Source organism: Pseudorca crassidens, chromosome 2, assembly GCF_039906515.1.
Source record: "Pseudorca crassidens isolate mPseCra1 chromosome 2, mPseCra1.hap1, whole genome shotgun sequence".
NCBI lineage: Eukaryota > Metazoa > Chordata > Mammalia > Artiodactyla > Delphinidae > Pseudorca > Pseudorca crassidens.
In genome coordinates, this window is record NC_090297.1 from 163,921,829 (window position 1) to 163,945,433 (window position 23,605).

At 43.9% G+C, this 23,605-nt stretch overlaps 1 protein-coding gene and 1 long non-coding RNA gene across 4 annotated transcripts in view; both read right to left on the reverse strand.

Moving 5' to 3' along the window:
* The window catches only part of CNIH3 (cornichon family AMPA receptor auxiliary protein 3), a 281,351-nt gene that overhangs the window by 152,824 nt on the left and 104,922 nt on the right, over positions 1-23,605 (reverse strand). The gene's annotated exons all lie outside the window — the stretch shown is intronic.
* Positions 10,338-23,605, reverse strand: part of LOC137220078 (uncharacterized) — a 61,054-nt gene continuing 47,786 nt past the window's right edge. The window contains exon 2 of the long non-coding RNA XR_010941451.1: positions 10,338-11,210. This is a non-coding gene — a long non-coding RNA (uncharacterized lncRNA). The remainder of the gene's footprint in view (positions 11,211-23,605) is intronic.

Here is a 23,605-nt window from a genome sequence, read left to right on the forward strand (position 1 = left end):
TATGGGGTCACTGCTCCTTCCCCCTGGGTCCTGATACACACACTACTTTGTGTGTGCCCTCCAAGAGTGGAGTCACTGTTTCCCCGAGTCCTGTTGAAGTCCTGCAATCAAATCCCGCTAGCCTTCAAAGTCTGATTCTCTGGGAATTCCTCCTCCCACTTCTGGACCCCCAGGTTGGGAAGCCTGATGTGGGACTCAGAAACTTCACTCCAGTGGATGGCCTTCTGTGGTATAATTGTTCTCCAGTTTGTGAGTCACCCACCCAGCAGTTATGGGATTTGATTATATTGTGATTGTGCCCCTCCTACCATCTCATTGCATCTTCTCCTTTGTCTTTGGATGTGGGGTACTGTTTTGGTGAATTCCAGTGTCTTCCTGTCAATGACTGTTCAGCAGTTAGTTGTGATTTCAGTGCTCTCGCAAGGAGTGAATGCAAAGCCTTCTACTCCGCCATCTTGAACCAATCCTCTGTATGGACAAATGTTTAATGTTACATCTTGGCATATCCCATCTGAATCCAGGAATGTGAAAAGGCATCCAGGACATGCAGCTTCAGCTACCTCCTCACCAGGCTTCCCAGAGTTCTCCTTATCTCATTGTAATTTGGATATGAACAGTCCGTCTCTCAAATTCCAGGCTTAGAATGACTCAAATTTTATCCCTAAAGAGGCTTAGCAAAGTAGATGAGCTAAATGTGACCTTAACTAATCTTTTAAGAAAAGAAAAATGATGCATGTCACCTTTAAAAAGCCAGCCATTCAATAACAACATAATGGGCTCATAAGAATGATAATTATTTTTCCCATGATGCAAACCATATACAGTAGACTGTTTCAAAAGAGAAGTACAATTTACTTCTCTTCCATCTGCACATTAGGAGGTAATCAACATGTTTTGTGTTCCTCATATTATAGTCTCAAGAGCAAGGAGTAATTTACATGTCTGATTATTATTTGCACCAGTCAGTTAGTCAAAATGTATTGTCAAATTAACTAGCAGATAGTGGAGACTTGTGACAGTGGGACACAAAAGTAAAAGGTTTTTAAATGAGGGGTAGAAAGGAGTAAGAGCTGGAGCAATGATTTCCAATCTTTTCCCTATGATGATGCCTTTTTTATTTCAAGAAATTTTCGGACTCTGGTTAAGACAGCAGACTATACACACTCATTAGGCTCTGCTCCATCAAAAACCCCACAAAATGGGGCTTCCCTCGTGGCGCAGTGGTTGAGAGTCCGCCTGCCGATGCAGGGGGCACGGGTTCGTGCCCCGGTCTGGGTAGATCCCACGTGCCGCGGAGCGGCTGGGCCCGTGAGCCATGGCCGCTGAGCCTGCGCGTCCAGAGCCTGTGCTCCGCAACGGGAGAGGCCACAACAGTGAGAGGCCCGCGTACCACAAAAAACAAAACAAAACAAAAACCCCACAAAGAATGGAAAGGGGACTTGTAGGAAGGTTAATATCCTGGAACAAAGATAATGGGATAAAGATGATAGTAGCACAATACTGGAAACTGGAAAGCAGATGGATGAGCAATGACTGATGTTAAAGACCTAAGAAAGCTGAATCCTAAATCATCTCCATGTACCTGTGGGAATGGAGAAGCTAAACACAAGGGGATTGACTGAAAGTCTATTTAAGATACAGTTAGACCCCCACCCCCTCATTCCCTCAGCCCTGCCTTGGCTGAAGATGAGGCGCTTACTCTCCAGGAAGGTCAAAAAGGCAGGACACTAGGCACAGCTGAGAGTAGAGACAGCAAATTAAAAATACAAAGGGCGACCTTCCCTGGTGGCGCAGTGGTTGAGAGTCCGCCTGCCGATGCAGGGGACGCGGGTTCGTGCCCCAGTCCGGGAAGATCCCACATGCCGCGGAGCGGCTGGGCTCGTGAGCCATGGTCGCTGAGCCTGCGCATCCGGAGCCTGTGCTCCGCAACGGGAGAGGCCACAACAACAAAAAAAAGAAATTTATTTCTCACAGTTCTTGAGGCTGAAAAGTGCAAGACTCAGGTCCCTGTAGACTCAGTGTCTGATAGGAGTCCACTTCCTAGTCCTAGCCAGCCATTGTCTCCCTGTACCCTCACATTATGAAAAGGACAGGGGCTCTCTCTCTCTGACCTCTTTTTAATCCCGTTCATGAGGGTTCCAGCCTCATGACCTAATCACCTCCCAAAGGCCCCACTTCCGATCACCATCATACTGGTGATTAGGTTTCAACATCTGAATTCTGAAGGGACACAAACATTCAGTCTATAGCAGGTAGTACCTAAAATATGCAAAGAATTCCTACAAATCTATAATAAAAAGATACAGATCCCAATAGAAAAGGGTTGGCAAAAGATCTGAACTAGCTCTTTGCAGGAGAAGAAATATAAATAGCCACAGTCAAATGAAAATGTGCTCAACCTCATTCGTAATCAGGGAAAAATAAAATTAAAACCACAACGAGATACCATGTCACACCTGCCAGACTGGCAAAAGTTCAAAGGAGAATGGCTACATCTGAGGAAGGAGGAGGAAGCACACAGGGGATTTCAGAGGTGAAGCTGAACACAGGTGTTCGCGCTACCATAGTTCTTTACACATAACATGGATTTTATGAATACTCTTTGAAGCTACTCAGTATTTAAGCAGAACAATTAAATGAGATGATGACTCGGTACAATACACAGCACAGTGGCTGGCATATGCTAGGTGCCCATTCTTCTAATTCTTGTTTCACTGTAAATATTTGAGAACAAATTTGAACAAAACTAAATAGCGGCTTTCTCGCAACTCCAGTACTTGTTGGTAGATTGAAGAAGACTGCAAGCTCGGATTCCAGATCTATTCAAAGACAGGAACAAACAAGTCCTCCCACTCCCGGTTCCCCATCTTACAATCTAGTTATTTATTCCAATGTTACTAAAAATAAGCATCTAAAAGTGTTTCATCCTTTCTCCCATCTCTTTAGATCTCTTTCTGACTAGAAAATAGTCCTTTTGTGAAATCATTATGAGAGAAGCCACAGCCCAATGGTGGAATAAATGAAAATCGAGGCACAATGGATGCCTGCAAGCCGGCACACTGTCTCACATCAGTGAGACTGTCTCACCTGGTCATCCCCATCGCTACACGGTGTATAACAGGCAGGTAAGGAGAAAAGCTAAAGGCTCGTCCCATGCCTGCTCTTGGATTATACTGCGGCCCACATGTTTTAAATCCCTAAATCATTTTGAAAATATTTGTCATGCAAAAGAGCCCCAAACCAAAGAGAGCTGCAGGTAATAGCAACATTTTAGTAATAAAGCCTCTGACATTGGTCTTCTCCCCACAGTTTTGCTTTTCTCCTTCTGTAACCTTGAAGCCGCTTGGAAAAACAAACAAACAACAGAAACAAGGTTTCATTATTTCATCCAAACAGACGTCAGACAAATGGCATCCAGGTATGACACAGAGACAAGCAAGAGGATTTCTAAGTTAATGAGAATCAGGAGGAACACAAAAAACCAAGCCAGGCCAGGACTGTGTTTTCACTGGTGGTCTGAAAGAGGGGGTGAGTGAACCAGCGAGAGGAAGAAAGGAAGGGGAGCTGGCCAGACGTCAGCTGGGTGAGGGAAGCGGATGACAACCAAGACGGTTCGTCCCTTCGCTTCATCCCTGAGAGCCTAGCGCATGCCAGGCTTTGTGCTCGGAAACATCAGCACAGTCCCTGCCTCGCGGAGAACACAGCTTAGCAGGAGAAAGAGAGGAGAAGCGAGTGATAACCAGCGTAAGAGGAGAAGCAGGGGCTGCCACGGGAGCACACGGTCCCAGGCTTGCAGGCTCGGCCTTCCCAGGGGGATCAACATTAACCTTGGGCTCTAAACAGGGGCACGAGTTAGCCTGACACAGTGGGGTGGGGGCCAGGTGAGAAGAAAGGGGAGAAAGCCCCAAGCTGGGGGGCTGCGGGTGTGGAGACTTCGGAAGCAAGCAGAGTACGCAGAAGGCTCCCTGAATAGATGAGAGGGCCTGGAGCAAAGAACACAAGAAGGGCAGAGCTAGGGTCACGCTCTCCCTGGGGTAAGGCCCACTGGACAAGCCCAGGAAATGTACAGCCTTAGCCCTTAAAAGCAGATGGCATGATCTATACACCTCAGTTCTACGGCACTCTGGCAACAATGACACACTTGGCTGCAGGGAAGATGCAGGTCGGGAGGTCTGGTTGGGACGTGACAGTGACTCAGGGAGTGCAGTTGGACGATACACACTGAAACCACAATTACAAGACTGGTTTAAAATTTTTGCAAGAGAAAAACATTTGCAGTGTGGACCTTCCCATCCACACCCTCAGGTCTACGACTCCTGGAAACTCCCCTGCTGCATTTCAAAAGAAGCCTCCCAGCACTCAAAGTCTATGTTGGGAAATGGGTAAGAGTTTGACAGCCTGCCTGTTAGTATTGAGAAAACTTCTGCTGAATTGAAGAAACTGGACTTTGTTCATTTCGAAATCTGCTCACACACAGCCTTAGGGGCATTTGTAAGGTGAGACTGAAGAGGACTAGAAAGTGGGGCGATGTCTGCCCATCACATGTTTAGTCCTAAACTTTCCCACCCCCCAACCCCGCTCCCCACCAGCTCTTCCAGTACCGCAGCTGCTGCAGGCTCTCTTAGCCAGAGACCTGTCAGGAGTCAATTGAGCTGTATCCATCCAGGTACTGCAATACATTTGTTTCAACTATAATTACTCCTCCTGGCAGACAGAGGTGTGAGACAGAGCAGGCCAGCGCCACCCAGGTGCATGGACCAGGCAGCAGGCAGAGTGCAGTGAGGTGGCTCTGCCATCTGGTGCATAGAAGAAAGGGCCTGAGGCTCACACCTCCACCCACAGCCTCTAAAGTCCAGACTTCCCATCGCAAACCAAGTGCTAACGCCTCCATTCAATTCTATTCAGCCCCTCCAGTCCCATGGGTCCCTTTTTTGACTTCTCATCCTCTTCCAATTAGCCCTTGACATTCATTTTGACCTGATCTCACCAGGATAAAAATGCTGGGGTGTTAGGGCCAGGGGTTGAGAGTGGAAAGCAGAGAAAATTAATCGTGTAATTTGTCTCAAGGTCTCTACAAGCCCTGGTGACAGCCTTACCTCTTCTATCCAGACATGGTCCTGATGGAGATAATAATGGATTATTTTCCTAAAAATAATTATTGTTATGGTTAAAGCTAAATTGCTCTCTATTTTTGTCATCTTAGAAAACAAATGATATGTTCCAAACACCCGTGTGACTGTTTCTTCTACCCCTCTTTGCCACCAGTGCCTTGCATGTAGCAGGCATTTATAAAAAATGTTTATTGATGCTATATGATGGACAATTAGCACCAGAGCCTGCTGGTTTGGAAAAGGAACTTTCAGGAAACCGAAGATCTAGAAGCACAGAAATGGACGAACCCACGTAGGGCACACCTCAACACGTGACTGCTCAAAGGAGCCCACCCTATCGAATCAAACAGCAACATGATTCACGTCACAAGGACCCTTTCAACGTGGGGACCTATTCCTCCCCAGGATCCCCTTGTGGAAAAAACATGTATTTACCTCATAGATTTTGTTGGAGATTCTGTCCTCTCTCTGGGAAGATATTTGGAGACACCACTCAGCAGGAGAGACTTGGAGGGACCAGATGGCTGGTAAATGAGAGGCTATTCTCAATCCAGGGCCAACAGGAAAGCAGAGAACCAGAGCTCAAATTTAGATTGAAACCTGGTACCCAACAGTATAAAGTTAGAAACTCCCTTGAACCATCTGGCACTTTTAAATAAATACCTGTCTGTCCAATCCTAGAATGGAAAGGAAACTCAAAGTCTAGCTTTCTTCCCAGAGACGGCCTCTGTACTACCAGTAGTGCCTAGGCAGCCCCAGGAGTTCCTTAAGATGGAGTAGCTGACTGAGCCTACATCAATGACTGCCAGTCTTAAGGATCTTAAAGTTCTTTGGAATCTTTCTGATTCCACACGTCTTTCATGCTTCTCTTCTCTCCATCTAATCCTTTTTTTCATTATCCTACCTGAGGCTAGAACACACACACACACACACACACACACACACACACACACACACACACTCTCTGTGCAACCCTATCTAAATGTTTTAATACATTATTGTCCTTCTGCCAGTCCACTCATAATGGTCTTTCCTTCTCACTGACACTTTCCACTTTCCATCATGTCTCTCTCCCCCTCTTGACAATGACCCCTAAAAGCCAACATTTCACCTTCCTGTGTGAAGTCATCATCCCTGAGTATTATGAAATATGGGGTCTCCCGGCCAAATCAATGTATATCTCAGACCCTCCACCCCCATCTCCCACCACGACATGGCCTTAAGATCTCTCCCACCATACATGTTAGCCATGAGCTAACACTACCTTGACCTTTCACCTGGACTAGAAATGGCCTAACCTGATCAATTTCTTCAGCTGAATCTTCAGCCCTTGGAAATAGAAGTGAAGAAAGAGTCTGGATCGGGAGGACTGACAGTAAAGACCACAGGAAACGGGAGACAAATAGGACCTCCCTTACTTGTTTCCCTCTTCTCCCCTATTGTTAAAGAGTAAGTAAATGAGATAAAGTGCAAATGCACTCAGTAAACACAGTTAAACTCAATACAAATGTAATTTAACATTGCTATTAATTTTTTCATCACAAAAAAAAATCCCTTCATTAGCATGGAGCTAATATCATGGATGGTTCCCTCAAATAAGCTCCACCTCCACGACACAATGCTTTCTTTAGTCTCAGTCTTAGTCATCTTCAGCTCCACCCCCTCCCTTGCCCTCCACATTGTCGGCACAGTTTCCATTCACTCTTTTTTCAGAAAATCCTTCAACCCAGTCTCTTCATCTGCTCTCTTTTGCCCTGAACTCAGTCCAGCTTTTTGTCATCTTGACACAACAGTATGACTCCCTTTTACCCTAGGATCTGCCCACTCTGTGTCATTTCAGGTCCTCCAAGAAACAGATTAGACATGCAAGATATAGACTGGAGAGAGGGCCAGTGGGGAGTTGCATGTGAAGGATAAAGAGGGAGGGAGCGGCGGAGGAGGGAGAGCCTTTGGACCACCGTGCAGGTCTGACACCTGTGAGAGGTGGAAGGAAGATGGGGTAGCAAGAACCTCTGACCACAGTGCAGCCCTGAAAAAATCTCAGTTGACCAATGGGTAGCCTCCAAGCAAAGGTCCCCATTAGTGGAACCTCACATGGGACAGAAATGAGGCTTTAGTACCCTCTCTGTGCTCAGTCACTGACAGTAGTCAGCTCAAGAGAAGCGTGACCTCAGTATAAACAGCAGAGGGGGAAAGAGAGTCTTCTCAGTAAAGGTACTGGGTCAGTTGGATATACATAAGGAAAAAAATTGAAAGTTCCTCTGACACCATTCACAAAAATTAGTTCTGGGTGGATTTTAGAGCTAAATATGAATGAAAAAAAAGACCAAAAATGTGAAAGACAAAAAAAATTTAAGCTTTTAAAAAATACTACAAGAGAATGCATTTATGACCAAGAAAGGAAACCTACAAACTATATAGGAAAAGAAGGATTAATTTGAATACATTAAAATTAAGAACCTTTATTTATCAAAATTAAGAACTTCTGTTTTGGAAGGCAGAAGAGAATGAAAAGACAAACCAAAGCAGGAGAAGGTAGCTTTAACACGTGTAACTGATAAGGGGCTCATAACCAGACTATAAATAAAACTACTAAAGTCAATTAAAATTTTTAAAAAGCAACAGAGAACCCAGTAGAAAAAAATGGCCAAAGACTTGAACAGGTGTTACACAAAAGAGGATATCCCAGTAGCCAATAAACTTATGAAAAGGTTCCTAATATCATTAATCACGAGGGGAATATACATTAAAATCACAATGAGATATCACTAAACACTCACCTGAATGCTTAAAACTAAAAAGACTAATAACGCCAAGTGCTGGAGAGAATGTGGAACAACAGAAGTTCCCAGGTGTTACTGAAGGGTGTATAAAATGGTTCAGTCACTTTGGAAAACTGTTTGCAATATAGACTACTAAGCTCACCCTGTGACCCAAAAATTCCACTTGTAGGTCTGGAAGTACCTAGAAGCGGCATTACATATGCATAAAATGCACACCAAAAGACACGTACAAGAATGTTCATGGCAGCATCATTATCATGAGGCAAATGTCCACCATGAGTAAAATGCATAAATCAATTGTGGTCTATTCATTCCACGGCATACCATAGTGAAAATTAATAGATCAAAGCTACACCTGACAATATGGATGAAGTTCACAAATACAAGGCAGAGTGAAACCTACTCTAGGATTATACAAATTCAAAAACAAGCGAAACTAAAATTTGGCGTTTAGGGATTCATACTTATGTGGTAAAACTACTGAAAAAAAACAAAAAGCAAAGACATGATAACCATCAAAGTCAAGATGGTGGTTACCTTCAGGGAGGTTGGGGGTGGGGGTAATAGGAAGAGGTACGCAATGCTCTACTTTTGACCTGAGTATTGGCTGTATAATAATTTTTCAAACCTTATTATTATCTTTCATGCATTTTTCTTAATTGTGTTATACTTCATAGCTTTAAAACATGTTTCTTTTACAATAAAAAATAAGAAAATTTTACAAAAGAGGAGTAATATAGATAGGCCTAGCTCCTGGCCCTGAAAGCGTACACCCGATGATCTGGCAGGGACTGTGTGAAAACCCAAACAAAGCATAAGAAATAGAAGACCAATCACAAAGAAGTTTGTAAGGTCCGTTGGCCCGGGTGAAGGGAGGCCCGGAGGGTAAGGGAAAACATCGACCAGTATGAGGTAGGAGAGGCACTGGGACATAACGACCTCACCTGTTCTGGGAATCAACAAGAGACTCTAACTTCCTACCCAGAAAACAATGGGGCTGACGGGAAGGGAAAGTGGGCTTACGCCCCACAACAGACCAACCAACACCTGGCCCTGCTGTATTCTCACCAAATAAGGAATTACCCTGTATACCAACCCCCCCCCCGCAAACCACCCTTCCCTTACACCCCAATAAAAATCTCCCACGCCCAGGACTGGGCGCGACTTCTCTGGCCCCTTTCTCTCGCACCAGTGAACCTCGCCTGGGAGCGCTCCCTAATAAAGCTCACGTGAAGCTTTCCTCGGTTTCGCGGTGCCGTTTAAGATCCGACCTTACAAAGTTAATTTCATGAGATGACAAAGCATTGTTCCCCCTGCCCTTTTTTAATAAAAGAAGTAGAAAACAGAAGGTGTTATTAACAGAAACATCCTTGGAAGCAAAACTGCGTAGAACGCCAACTGTCTGCCTAGCACCCCACCTACATAGAGAGAGTCGACGGGACTCTGCCTCTCCTATCAGGTAAGGGATCCCTCTCTTCACCTGGTTGGCAGTTTGAACTGCAAGGAAGGACGACGCCATGACTCGTACAAGCAAAAAAGTGATTGATGGCTCATTTTCCCCAGGTACTTCTGGAACCACCTTGCGAAGGGTACTTTCAGTACTCTGATAATTAATGGATAAGCTAGCAGGCCCTTTTTCATTCAAAGACATTTATTTCTTAATTAAAATGACATGCAAATGTTAACATTTATTAATTACCAGTTCACAGCAGTGTAATTAACTGACTTTAAAAGCTGAAAATGATACTTCCATTTTTCAGAAATTGCAGCATTGGGTTGAAACGAAAATGTGAAGTAAGAAAAGTTGTTCTTGGGCCTTCCTCAGCTCCTTTCACAGTCTCCCCCCGACATCTCACCCCTGTGACCGTTTACAAAGTGGGCCATAATGATTAGGATGTCTGATTCCCAAAGCCAGTTCGTAGCCACTGTGCTATTCCAGATTATCAGATAGAATACATAGTAAAGCAGAGAGGCACCATTACAAAGCTAAGAGCAAGTGATACAAAAAGACAGAAGAACCTAGGTATAGGCATGGCAGTTTCTCCCTTCATGATTCCAGGAAAGAAAGTGAATGCCCCATGACTGCAGGCAACGAACTGGAAGAATTGAATGAAGGAGCACTTTGTGACAACATCAACATACTGTGCCTGCTGTAAGGTACATCCACTCTTCCTCATCAATCTCAGCTGAGTCCCTGTAAAACACCACCAGCGGCCAGTGAGCAACGCATCTGGGGCAGGAGGGGCCTTAGAGCCAGCCACCTGGAGTTGGGGGTCAGTTATTCTGCCTACTTATGGTCAGCTGTAGGGAACAAGCAGACGTGGAGTATGGCCAGGAGCACGAATGAATGAAAATGTTCATTTGGCCCCATAGCCACAGTGCTGGGTCTACAAGTCCATTCAAGGGCAAGGGAAAGGTTTAGGACTATAAAAAAAAAAACCCCAAAAAACTATATATACACACACACACACACACACACACACACACACACACATATCTCACTCAAAACTATGAAAAGAACACTGGAAGACCACAATCAAAAAATATTTAATTAAATGCCTAAAAAATGTAATATGTCAACCTCATTTATTAAATTAATATTCATAAAAATTTCATTACACTTAAGGGCTTCCCTGGTGGCGCAGTGGTTGAGAGTCCGCCTGCTGATGCAGGGGACACGGGTTCGTGCCCTGGTCCGGGAAGACCCCACATGCCGCAGAGCAGCTGGGCCCGTGAGCCATGGCCTCAGAGCCTGCGCGTCCGGAGCCTGTGTTCCGCAACGGGAGAGGCCACAACAGTGAGAGGCCCGTGTACCGCAAAAAAAAAAAAAAATGATCTATAGGTTAGGCTTTCTTTCTTCACAAGAATTCCAAGTATGAATGAGAAATCATAGCCAATTGTGAATTAAGTAAATTGTTCATAGCCTGATTGCTTCAAAGGCAAAATTATTTCTTAAAGGTCTTCCAAGTATTTACAGCCAAAAAAAAATTACATTTCATGTGGCATTTTATTTTTTTAAATGATATAGGATAGAGCCTCCAAAGGAAAGAGTTCCTAGGATCTTTAAACAGCCCTGGCCAGTGTTGTCCTGAATCTGCAAAGGACCATTAAAGGCATCACCGAATCCAAGTTCTTCACACAATGACTGAAATGTTGTCGGTCTTCATTAAACCATAATTACCTTTGGAGGCAACACTTTCCATGATTATGAGCACAGGATCTGGAGTCAGACTGCTCCGGTTCAAATCTTTGCTTCATACTTCACTGCGTGTCCTGAGGGAAGTGGCTCAACCTCTCTGAGCCTCATTTTCCTCATCTGTAAAACAAGGAGCATGATAGAACCCACTTTAAAAGATTAGGAGAATTAACTGCGTTAATACGTGTAAAGCACTTATAACGGTGCCTGGCATATAGTAAATGCTGACTAAATGTTATTTATTCACAGAAATGTGGATCTGCCATGAGAACCCCATCCCAGTGTTTAACCGTGTTCATGTTGTTCCAAGGTGAATGTGCACAAAAGCAGGCAGAGACACTTCTTCAACCACGTTTCTCCCAGACAAGGTCAGGGCACGTTTCCAAGCAGAACACTAGTGGGTGTTCAGGGCCAGGGGACACACAGGAATTGAGCAGAGAGCTAGAAATCCAGGTCACAAACAGGACTTTCACAATGGAGTCTCTTGCCCTGTTGTCTCTGAAATGGTTTTCTGGCCCCCTTGCAGTGGATTATTCATGCTTACGAGAGAAAAAAAGAGAAATTTTGCAAAACTACATGATTAATTAATCCTCAACAAACTGCGTAGTTGACCTGTGGCAAATGGATGCTTCCTACAGAGGTTTCAATTGTTTGAATGCAAATTAAGTATTTTATAGACCCTTAGAAGATCAAGATAATTCTTTATAAACATCCATTTTATTAGGAGGGAAAGCAAGGAGAGAGAGAGGAAGCAAGGAAGGAGGGGGGGAGGGAGGGAGGGAAGGAAGTGGAAGAAGAAAAGAAGAAAAAGATGGAAGGAAGGAAAGAAGAAAGGGAAGGGGGGATGAAGAGAGGAAGGAAGGAAGGAAAAAAAACCTAGAACCAAAGGATTTGTAGTATGAACTCATCTGTGAAAAGAAAGAAAAGAAATCCAAACCCCATTTTTGTATGTTACATGTGTAAATGCATAGAAAAAGGACTGAAAGAACGCACATCCCATCATTGGCAATGCTACCTCTGAGAGGGGAGCAGAGTTTTGGCAGGGGTTTTGGTGGGAGGACAATGGGAGCAGAGGGTACTAACAGCCTGGAGAGATGCCCGCCATCTAAAGAGATCAAAACCTGGTGAATGCGGTGGGTCCCCCAAACCTCTAACTAACTCACAATGTGGCCACCCTGCACTGGAGGTCTCCCAACCCTATTTGGCTGTGGGAGTGAACAGCAAGGAATTCTTGCCAGGGGAGAAGAAACCCAATCTGCACGTTACAGGCTAAGAAGCATCACCAGGCAAAGGTGGCTGGAAAAAAGCCAACTGGCTAGAGGCCCACCTGGCTAGAAGGGCCAAATGAGCTCACGAGAGTCCCCAGAAAGCAAGCACACCTTTCACATCTCTCTCCAACTGAGTATCTAAGATGGTCCAAATCCCAGGACAGCCTGTACTCCACTTACCGGTGCATTCCAGACATGTCATATTTGTGGGCTGGAAAAGCCTCAGCATCTCTGTCATCAAGGATGTGTCTGTCCTGTAACAGCTGGGTGAGCTACTGTCTCAGAGTCACCCGCTCATCCTCTAACCCTAATGGTCTTCCTACAGGTACACCTTGAACAACGCATTCAACATCACTATGTGCTAAGCATCTGTACGGTCAGGCCACTCGAGATGACTGTTCTCTTGTTCTCTGTACATCCCCTGCCCGACCAGTCCCTGCTTCACCTACACCCTACTCACATGACTGACCTTCCCTCCTAATCCTAAAGCTTAATCTGTAACTGCCCACATGCCTGCCCCCGCCACAGCCCAGCTAGTGATTGTTCTAACCTTTAGATCAGAACAGCTTCACTACAATAGTTTATCAAAGGGAACACATCTGCCCAGGTCACCAACCCGAGGGGCAGTGAGGGATGTGCCCCTCTGCTGGTTTCCCTGGTAACTGATGAGCCAACCTGACATCAGTTCCCACTATAACTGGTAGCCTCCTTCTCCACCACACACCCCCACCCCCAAGTAGCCAAGACTGCTACCAGGTCCTGCCTGCTGTCTGCCATATACGGTCGCTCCAGGACCTTGCTTCAGACATCGAAAGATTCCCTATGCAATAAAACACTGATGTCTCTGTTGCTGTCTCTAGGCTCTTCCTTTGGTTTTGCAGCTGGGCAATTACAAGGCTTGCAGGTCTGTGGGGCGCAGCCCAACAGCACTATATTCAGAGATGAATAAGACACAGTCCCACCCTTGAGAGGGCCAAAGCACTAAAAGGGGCAATTATGGTTCAGTGGTTTTAGGGCTACAATATCAGGAAGCACAGGGTAGTGTCGGAATGCGTGACAAGCACACCTGACCCAGCACACCTGGAGTGGAAGAGGTAAGTCAGAAGGTGATTACCCCTGGGCAGAGCCTTGAAAAGGGGTGAACAAGGGGAAGGGCCAGAGCTGATATGGATGAATGAGGATGCGTGTCCATGCTCCCACATCCCCCTCTGCCAGCATTCCTGAGGCCAGACCTCACCGACGGCCGGTGAGATTACAGTCTCTTTGCCATACACAGTGGGCATTATCTCACTGTTCTTTGGTATCGGAATCCTTTGAGTTTCACCTGAACACTGTTTCATATAGGAACGTGGGCAGAACTGATTAGTCCCTAATAGAAGCCTGTTACTCCACTCCACCAAGAAACTATAGCTGAAATAATTGGGTTCTAGGCTGCAATAACTAAGTAATGCTGCTCAGATATACTCTGAACAGGCATCATAATTAATCTACTCACAAAACTTGGACGTTTATGCTCAATTTACATGTCTTGGCATTTTCACGTGTATTTTCCTTCTTGAACCACTAGCTCCCTTTCCTTCCCACTCGCTCACGTCTATCTTCCCCTGTGGCTTGGGTTGCCCATGCCTTGTAATATTAAGTGGACTCAAATAGGTTTCCAAATCCCCTTTTTTTAAGAACACATGGGGCATCAGTCTAGATCTGGGCATTCAGATGACAAAGAACAGAAGGAGATCAGGGAACCTATCTTTTTATTCCAATTGATAAGTATCGATTGAACACCTCTGTATAAGATGTTGCGCTAAATACTGAGTAGAATTCAAATACATATAGGACATCTCTCAAGATAGGGACAGTTGGGAACAATAAGACGATTATTACAAAAGGAAACAAGCAGAACAAGGCAGGAACAAGTAACAAATAACAGGCAGGAATTCCGAGAAAGACGAGATCGTTGTCAGAGAGGCAACTGCTAAGTTCCTCCAAAACTGAAAGAGTAAAACTAACACTCAGCACTTAATGGATGAGGTTTGACATGTACCCCAAAAATATCTTAAAGATAAAGCATTGCTAGAACCAAACACTGTATAAACAAGCAAATTCTTGTGGTATTGTTACAGATCCAAAGTTGAAGCAGATAAAATGGTATAAATACGGAAGGCATCAAATTAGCAATGAAACAGACTAAACAAAAGTCAGAGGTCACTGTGGGCACTCACCCAAGATATCCAGGAAAGGAGATGCCTTGGGCCACAGATCCTGTGTACACACCACGGGGACAAATTTACAGTGGAGATAGGTGCTCTGAACCCGATGTCTTTAAATATTTTAAAAGCGCAACTCACACCCACAACTATCTTGCTGTGATTACACAAGAACTTAGAAGCTTTGGAAAAAATTTGACCTGCTGGGTAAACGTCCCTGTTGAGACACAATACGCTGACCAGAGAATGTAAGTATCTTGGTCTTGAAAGGAGTTAAAATTTTCACTATAAATGAACAAAATAGCATACTAGATTTCTTATGAATCTCTCATGAAATTGGTCAATATGAGTCCACTTGGAGAGACTGATCCATCCTAGGTGTGCTTAGACTAAAAGCTAAAAATATAAGCAAGTGCAAATTCACCAAAGTAAATGGCACAAGTACTCTGCCTTCGACATGGACTTCGCAGTCAAAATAATGAACTTATGCAGGGAGAAGCCAAAGTATTAAAAAAAAATAGTGATGACCTGAATTCAGTTAAACATAGAAATGAATCTTAACTGGTAAATACAGTTACAAAACATGATGAAATCGTTATAAATCTTGGAAGAAGAGCTACACAATTTTAAAATAATAATCATTTGATGATAATATATTGGGGGAAAAAATTTCCGAATGTGCCAAAAACAGGAGATACAAGGGGGAGGTGCTATGCGAGTGCAAATGTTTTCACATTTCATTGGGAGAGTTAAGATGCTGATTCACTTTTGGAGTTGATAGACTAGGACATGTAAGTTTAAATATATTACTTAAAGATAAAAAGGTAACTGTAGCTGGGACTTCCCTGGTGGTCCAGTGGTAAAGAATCTGCCTTACAATGCAGGGGATGCGGGTTCGATCCCTGGTCAGGGAACTAAGATCCCACGCGTCGCAGGCAAATATAAATAAATAAATAATAAATCTTTAAAAAGGTAACTGTAGATAATTTGACTTCCAGTTCCAGCTAAGATGGAGTAAAAGAGACCAGATTTATTTATTTTTTTCTGCTTGAACCAACCAGAAAAAGCAGACAAAATATATTTTATAAAATGGTTTTCAAGAAACTGGACATCAGGCAACTAAGGACAGTGATCCCTGAGAGACAGAAAACAAACGTGAGTCCTACACTGGCCCACCTTATTGTCTTAAGAGAGTATCCAGGCTGTGGCTCAGAAAGGAGAAAGGGAAAACCAGGCAGAGCCCCATGGTCTCCTTGAGTTGAGGACACAAATATGGCCGTACAGGAAGGCCAAGGTAACTAGTGTCCACAGGACAAAGTACCAAAGATGAAAGAGCTGCACAGAAAAGAGAGCTTAAGAGACCTGCAGAGGGTCCTCTTCCAACCTTCAGCTGAGCACTGATAAGCTCATGTGTGAGAAAAAACTAAGACTGGGAAAAGAATCACAAAAAAGGCTTAGAAAGAACAAACCCTAGACAGTGACAGGAATAGTTCCTGCTCTTACCAGCCGGAGTGAAAACCCTCATGATTCAGAGTGCCTCAGTATACAGAAGGGTTTTGTGTCAGTACTAGGGGGAAATTATCCCTAGATTAAATGCTGCTCTGGTCCCACCTAACAAATATTAAAAGCACATCTCAAAACAAAGTTCAATAATATTTAACGGAAACACGAAAGTATCCAGGACCCAACAAGGCAAAATTCAGTGTCTGGTATCCAATCAAAAATTACCAGGCATGCAAAGGAGCAGGAAAATACAATCCATAACAAGGAGAAAAATCAACTGAAACTGATGCAGAAATGACAAAGATGATAGAATTAGTGAACATGGATATCAAAACACTTGCTATAAGTGTATTTTATATGATCAAAAAATTAAAGGGAATTTTAAGCTTGTTAAATATAGACACGGAAGACATGAAAGATCATAAGTGAATGTCTATAAATGAAAATTACAATGTCTAAGATTAAAAATACCCTAGATGACAAAATAAATGAGTCATGAGTATGAAATATACACTGTGGGGAATACAGTCAATAGCTATGTAATGTATATATATATATTTTTTAAAGCATAAGCAGGTTCTTTTTTTTTTTTTTTATGGCTGAGTTGGGTCTTCACTGCTGTGCGCGGGCTTTCTCTAGTTGCGGCGAGCAGGGGCTACTCTTCGTCGCGGCACGTGGGCTTCTCATTGCAGTGGCTTCTCTTGTTGCGGAGTGCAGGCTCTAGGCATGCGGGCTTCAGTAGTTGTGGCAGGCAGGCTCAGTAGTTGTGGCTCATGGGCTCAGTAGTTGTGGTGCACAGGCTTAGTTGCTCCGCGGCATGTGGGATCTTCCCGGATCAGGGATCGATCCCTTGTCCCCTGCATTGGCAGGCGGATTCTTAACCACTGCGCCACTAGGGAAGTCCCTATGTAATATCTTTGTATGGTGACATATTATAACCAGACTTATTGTGGTGATCAGTTTGAAATATATAGAAATATCAAATCACTATGTTGTGTAACAGGAACTAACATAGTGTTGTAGGTCAATTATACTTTAAAAAACAAACAAACAAACTCACAGAAAAAGTGATCAGATTTATGGTTACCGGAGGTAGGGGTTGGGGGGAGAAAGAATTAGGTGAACGCAGTCAAAAGGGACACACTTACAGTTATAAGATAAATAAGTACTAGGGAGTTGACATACAACATGATAAATATAATTAACACTGTGGTATATTATCTATGAAAGTTGTTAAGAGTGTAAATCCTAGGAGTCCTCATCACAAGAAAAATATTTTTTTCTATTGCTTTAATTTTGTTTCTATTTGAGTTGATGGATGTTCACTAAACTTATTGTGGTAATCACTTCATGATGTGTGTAAATCATATCATTATGTTGACACCTTATACTTAAGCACTGTATGTCAATTATATCTTAATAAAACTGGAAGAAGAAAAATACCCTGGATGGGATTTACAGTAAATTAGAAATTGCAGAAGAAAAGATTCATGAACACGAAGTACCTGTAGTACAACTTCAAGCAGCCAAATAACTAGAATCCAAAAATAGAGGAGAGGGAGGGACAGAAAAAGTATTTTTAAAATGTTTTCCAAATTTGTTGAAAACTTCATAAACCCCACAGATCCAAGAAACTCAATGAATACCAAGCACAAGAATATATTGAGAGTTCAGTTTGAGAAAAGCTTCCATAAAAGAGATATGCAAATATGCAAGAAGGAAGGAAAGCTTGGTGGTGTGATGTCATAGGCTGAATTGTGTTCCCCCAAAATTCATGTGTTGAAATCCTAACCTCTAGTACCTCAGAATGTGACTGTATCTAGAGTGAGGACCTTTAAAGAGGTAATTAAGTTAAAAACAGGTCATATGGGTGAGCCCTAACTCAATATGGCTGGTATCCTTCTAAGAAGAGGAAATCTGGACACAGATATATGCACACATGGACCAAGGGGTGACCATGTGGGGACACAGTGAGAAGGGGGCCACCTGCAAGCCAAGAAGAGAGGCCTCAGAAGAAACCAACGCTGCTGGCACCCTGGTCTTGGACTTCAGCCTCCAGAATTGTAGGAAAATAAGTTTCTGTTGTTTAAGCCACTCAGTCTACGGTACTTGGTTATGGCAGCCTTAGCAGACTAATGCATGTTGTAGAAGCCAAATATTAGCCTTACAGAGGCCCATCGTTCACGCTGATTCAGGGGAAGTTGCTCCCTGCTTCACACCCTCATCCAATGCCACAGGGCCCTTACCCTCCTCTGGTCCCCTCTCCCCCCAGCCTGGGACTTTCTGATGTCTGTTCTTACATCTATTGCTGTTATGCCCTCCCTGAGAGCACCTAGTTTCCCAACCTGGCCCCTAAACTTAATGCCACCTGAGATCTTCAAGGCCTGATGCTGGACTAAGAGGAAGGACACACAGACTTGAAAGTTGACTCTGAGTGGCAGGGAGTCTGGAGGGACCGAAACGCTCTGGAGTGTCACATTGTTGTGAAATGTGCATTTTTTTTTAAAAAAAGTTGATAAGAACCCTTCTAAACAGCAAACTTTCTTACTAATCGTCTCACAGTTCACTGTGGGGTTTGAAATATTATGATAGATGGAACTGAATTAAGACTAGAGGAGAGAGAATGATGAAGTATGAGCCGTAAAGTGTGGGTGTTTGGAGCTCTTCATTTATTCCATAAACGTTTATGAGTGTCTATTATATGTAGGCGCGGCAGACACTGGAGAGCAAAACTTACATAGGGCCTGCCTTCCAGAATCATCTATCAGGGAAAACAGAAACTGATATAAATTCATACAAATATGAAATATACATACACATCTATGTACATAGGCAATATAATATACAATAACAAACTATAGGAAATTCTGTGAGGGTTACGTCCAGAAAGTTTTGAAAGTGAGCACAGCTTGGTCTGCTCCGGTCTAGGTGGGCAAGGAAGGTTCGCCTGGGAGTGAGCCTTGAGCCTGTGCCACGTGGAAGCTGTGGCCTCTCAGCGAACACTCACCCTGTTCCACTTCCTCTCCACCTCCAGGCCCAGAAGCCTGAGGCTACATTTTCCAGACTCCCGGGGCAGCTGGTTCTGCCAGTGGGAATCCCTGGGAGGAGACTGGAAAGTAGATGAAAGGTCTGGTGGCGCGGCAGCGAGAGCAACAGAAACAGTGACAGCAGTGACAGAAGCAACAGTGGTAGCGGCAGCCGCAGTGGCAGGAGGGAGGGAGGGCTCTTGGGCTCCTGCTCTGGCAGCCGCAGCAGCACGCAGTCGTGGGCTTGGGTAACAGCGTGTTCTCTTTGTGCACCCAGCCCTAGAGGTGGCGTGCCCTCCTCAAATGAGCAACTCAGCCTCCCGCTTTGCGCTCTGTCCCTGCTCCAAGGCCTTTGTTACCAATTTCCCTGGGTGAAATTCCCTCCACTGAAAAAACAAAGAGTGGTTTTTGCCTCCCCAGCTAAACTCATGCTCAGCGCCTAAAATAGCCCCAGGAAACTGACTCAAAGATAGGAACCTGGATTGGTTATCTGAGCTGAGTTGGCTTGAATGCAGTGATTACCTCAACGCCAGTGGGAAATGGAATACTGGTCTCCATGGTACACAGTGGCAAACGGTTACTTAAATTATCACCACTGGCTGCTTGGGATGAAGTGCTTATAGGAGGCTAGGCTTGAGGAGACCCGTGGCTATAATTGACCATTTGGGTGGGAATGATGAACGTAAAGGCTCTGGACGGGCTGGCTGCTTCTGAACACACTGGTGAGTTTGCAGAAGAAAAAGAAAAATGACAAGCTCAGGGCTTTACTATCTCAGCTAATGTCAAGGTTAGAGAACCATAAAGTTTCTATAACAGCAAAAGAGAACCTCTTGTCTTATAGCCACAGAGCCAATCTAGCTAAAACATTAGACCTCAGATTCGATCCTGTAGGTAGCAAAATCGCAATGAACAGATTCACCGGGTCTCTTATGTGATTTATGAGTCTACAGTCAATCAACCAATCAAGTCACTGTTCTAGGTCTTGGTACAGAGGTGAACAAGACCAACAGCACTTTCACCCTCAGAGAAGTCCAGGCAAAGATCTGGAGGAAAGGCATTCTAGGCAGAGGGAACAGCAAGTGCAAGGCCCTGAAATGCAGCCGGCTTGGGGTGTATGAGGGACAGAAAAAAGGCCATTGTGGCTGAAGTGCAGTGAATGTGGAGGAAAGTAGCAGGAGACGGGGCTGGAGAGGCAGCAGGGGTCAAGGCTGGCAAGGCCACAGTGAAGATTTATTTCATTCTGCTTCAGTAAAAGTCATGTGGAAGTGCTAAGCAGGTAGAATACAGCAATACAGTTCTGACACCAACCCCCAGGGTCAGCAGAGACACCATAGCCCCCAAGAAGACTGGCATTACTACAGATGCCAGTCGCAAGTTCAAGGGTCCCGAGGCCACCCACACTTCTGAATAGCTGGCTAAAAATTCAGGGGCTTCTATGACTCCCTCAGGTTCAATAATTCACTAGAACAACGGACAGAAATCAGGAAAGCACTAGACTTACACCTGAAGTTTTATTATAAAAGACACAAATCGGGACCAGCCAAATGAAGAGACACACAGAGTGTGGTCTGGGAGTGTCCCCAGGGAATCAGGATGTGTCACCCTCCCAGCACTTGGATGTGTTTACCAACCAGAGATGCTCATCTAAGCCTTGGTGTCCAGAGCTTCACGGTCCAAATGACTCCCAACCTGAAGCCAACTCATTAGGATAAATGATCAAGACCCACCATGAATAACAACAGCATTTCTATCACTTGGGAAATTTTAAGGGTTTTTAGAAGCTCCATGCCAGGAACCTGGGACAAAGAACAAAGAAATTCTTCTTATACAACAGCAGGAGAGTGTCATAATCTGAGTTAAATTTTAGAAAGATCATTGCAGCTGCTATATTGTCCTGTAAGAGACAAGACAGGACATGGAGCCTAGGGTGGCATTCCAACCAGATGGTCTCTGGGCAGACACCTTGGCTGTCTCTGACTGCCTAGTCTCCCCTGATCCCTGTCTATTTTCCAAACCTGGCCCTCCAGCCTTCCCATTGATTCTAGGAGCTACATAATATCCTTGAAATAAATATTCTCTGCTTAAGTTAACTAGAGTTGGTTTCTGTTGTTTTCGACCAAGAACCCTAAGTGTTGCATACTCTCTCTTTCTACCATTAGGTTTCCATAGTCTCTCTTCCACAAAAGAGGATGTGGTTGACCCTCAGCTCCTAAGTTTACATGTTCCAGATCTAAACACTCATACTGGTTTTCAGTTTCATTTCCAAAGTCCCGGGAGAGAGAATCTGACCATTTCATCTGGGGTCAGATATACTCTCTTAGTCCAATCAAGGGTAACTCGGAAGGCTGGGTCATGTAGTTCAAACATCACTACTAAGGTCTCATGTGCCTAAAATGATTATAAGTAGAATTAGATCCCCCAAACGTTGTTTCCTACATGTAGGTGGAATGTAGATAGCCAGGGGAGGAAAAAGTATGAATTACAGGAAGGGAAACATGAGCTGATGACGCATAGAAACTGGAATGGTTGTGGCATTTTCAAAGAACCAGAAAGATCCTGGCCAAATCACAGCAGAAAGATCTGATGGGAAGTGGAGGAGGCGTGGACTTGGCTACAAAGGGGGAGGCCCTATTATGGAGAATCTGGACACCTGGCAGAAAAGTTTCCACTTGTGAAGAAAATGGGAAGCCACGGAACTCTTGGCCGAAGAAAGGTCTGAGAAAAGTGTCATCTAAACAGGGGGAGCGAGTTGGATCTGAGATAATGGTTAGGGAGAGTGAGAGATGGATACAATTTTTTAAAAAGAGAATACAGTAGTTTACTCTATGGAAAATGAAAGAGAAATAAATCACAGTTGTAAAATCTAAAGTTGTTAGTGAGAGAGAGCAGTAAATCTCAGTTACAAACAACCGATGTATGAATGTCCCATAAAAAAAGAATAGCCAGTGGCATGCTGTGTCCTTTCTGTGCTTGTCCCTGACTTTCAGGAGGTAATAGCATGGCAGGGAACCATCAAATCTAATGAATAGCTCTTTTCTTCTTTAAGCGGGGGGGGGGGGGGGGGGGGGGGGGGGCGGTGGCGCTTTCATTTTTGCTGACTCAGCTCAATTTACCGATATGGGAAATTTGTTTTTCATATGCACACATACTCTTTTTTTTTTTTTTTTTGCGGTACGCGGGCCTCTCACTGCTGTGGCCTCTCCCGTTGCGGAGCACAGGCTCCGGACGTGCAGGCTCAGTGGCCATGGCTCACGGGCCCAGCCGCTCCGCGGCATGTGGGACCTTCCCGGACCAGGGCACGAACCCGTGTCCCCTGCATCGGCAGGCGGACTCTCAACCACTGCGCCACCAGGGAAGCCCACACATACTCTTCTTAAGAGCCTCTTCTCCTCCTTTCCTCTCATGTAATTTTTTGTTCAGTTACCTCAGGAAAATATCCCTCCCTTCTGTCCCCTTTTTCTTCCATTTGTGAGTCAAAGAAAAATGACCCTCATCATGAATGATAAGTTTAAAGTAGTGCTAGTGATACATTCATATGAGGAAAAAGGAAGGCCCTACATTTGGAAGTGAAATGGAATGTCCTCAAGAGCCAATAGCATCAAATTAGAAAGCCTGGGAAAGAGCCCAAATTTCCCTTCACTCTCCACTACAATACCAATCTATATTTTCATCCTCCGATAATGAAATCTATTTTTCCACAGGTATTATCATTTAGTAAAGAGGAAAACCTTTCTTAATCAATTTCAAGGATGAGAGATTAAACTACTTACATAAATGCTAATATTGCAGTGCAAATATTTTTTACTAATTTTCCTTGCAAATATACAATATGGCATCAATATTCTAAGCTTAAATGGCTTTAGTGGGCCAGCCTGGGTACCTAGTTGCATTTATAATGGCATTTTAGGAGAAAATGCATTATATCTTCAAACAAACAGATTTCAAGTTGATTTCTGGAAATCTAGATTCTGAAAGTTGAACACTGCTTAACTCAACAAAAGATTCTAATGGGATATATGAAGTTATATAATTATTTTAAGTATAGTAATGGAGAATTCCAACATGCATGTTTAATGAACGTGACTTTCTTTTCTCACCATTTGATGTTTTGGTAGGCAGCCCATTCTTTATTTGTTGTTCTTAAGCTGTCAGGATGAATTCCGCTAGCTCACAGAGTGAAAAGAACATGAGCTGGAGGTATGAGTTTTGCTGCATGAGTTTTCTAAATATATTCATTAATGCTCCATAAATTAGCCTCAAAGCTGGGTGTCTCTCTCAATTCAGAGCATCTTCCCACTTGCTTTAGCACCACCACTATCTCACTTTTATTGTCCGTATAGCCAGATGCAGCTGCATTTATTTACATTTTTTAAATGAATGAAACTCTTAACTTGTTGACATATTGAGAGTCTAAAAATGTCTCATTTAAAGTCATCCTCACAACTACATCCGCATGGGTGGCAGTTGAATTAGCCCCACTTTTTAGCAGAGTAGATTTTCAAGAGAAATGTTTA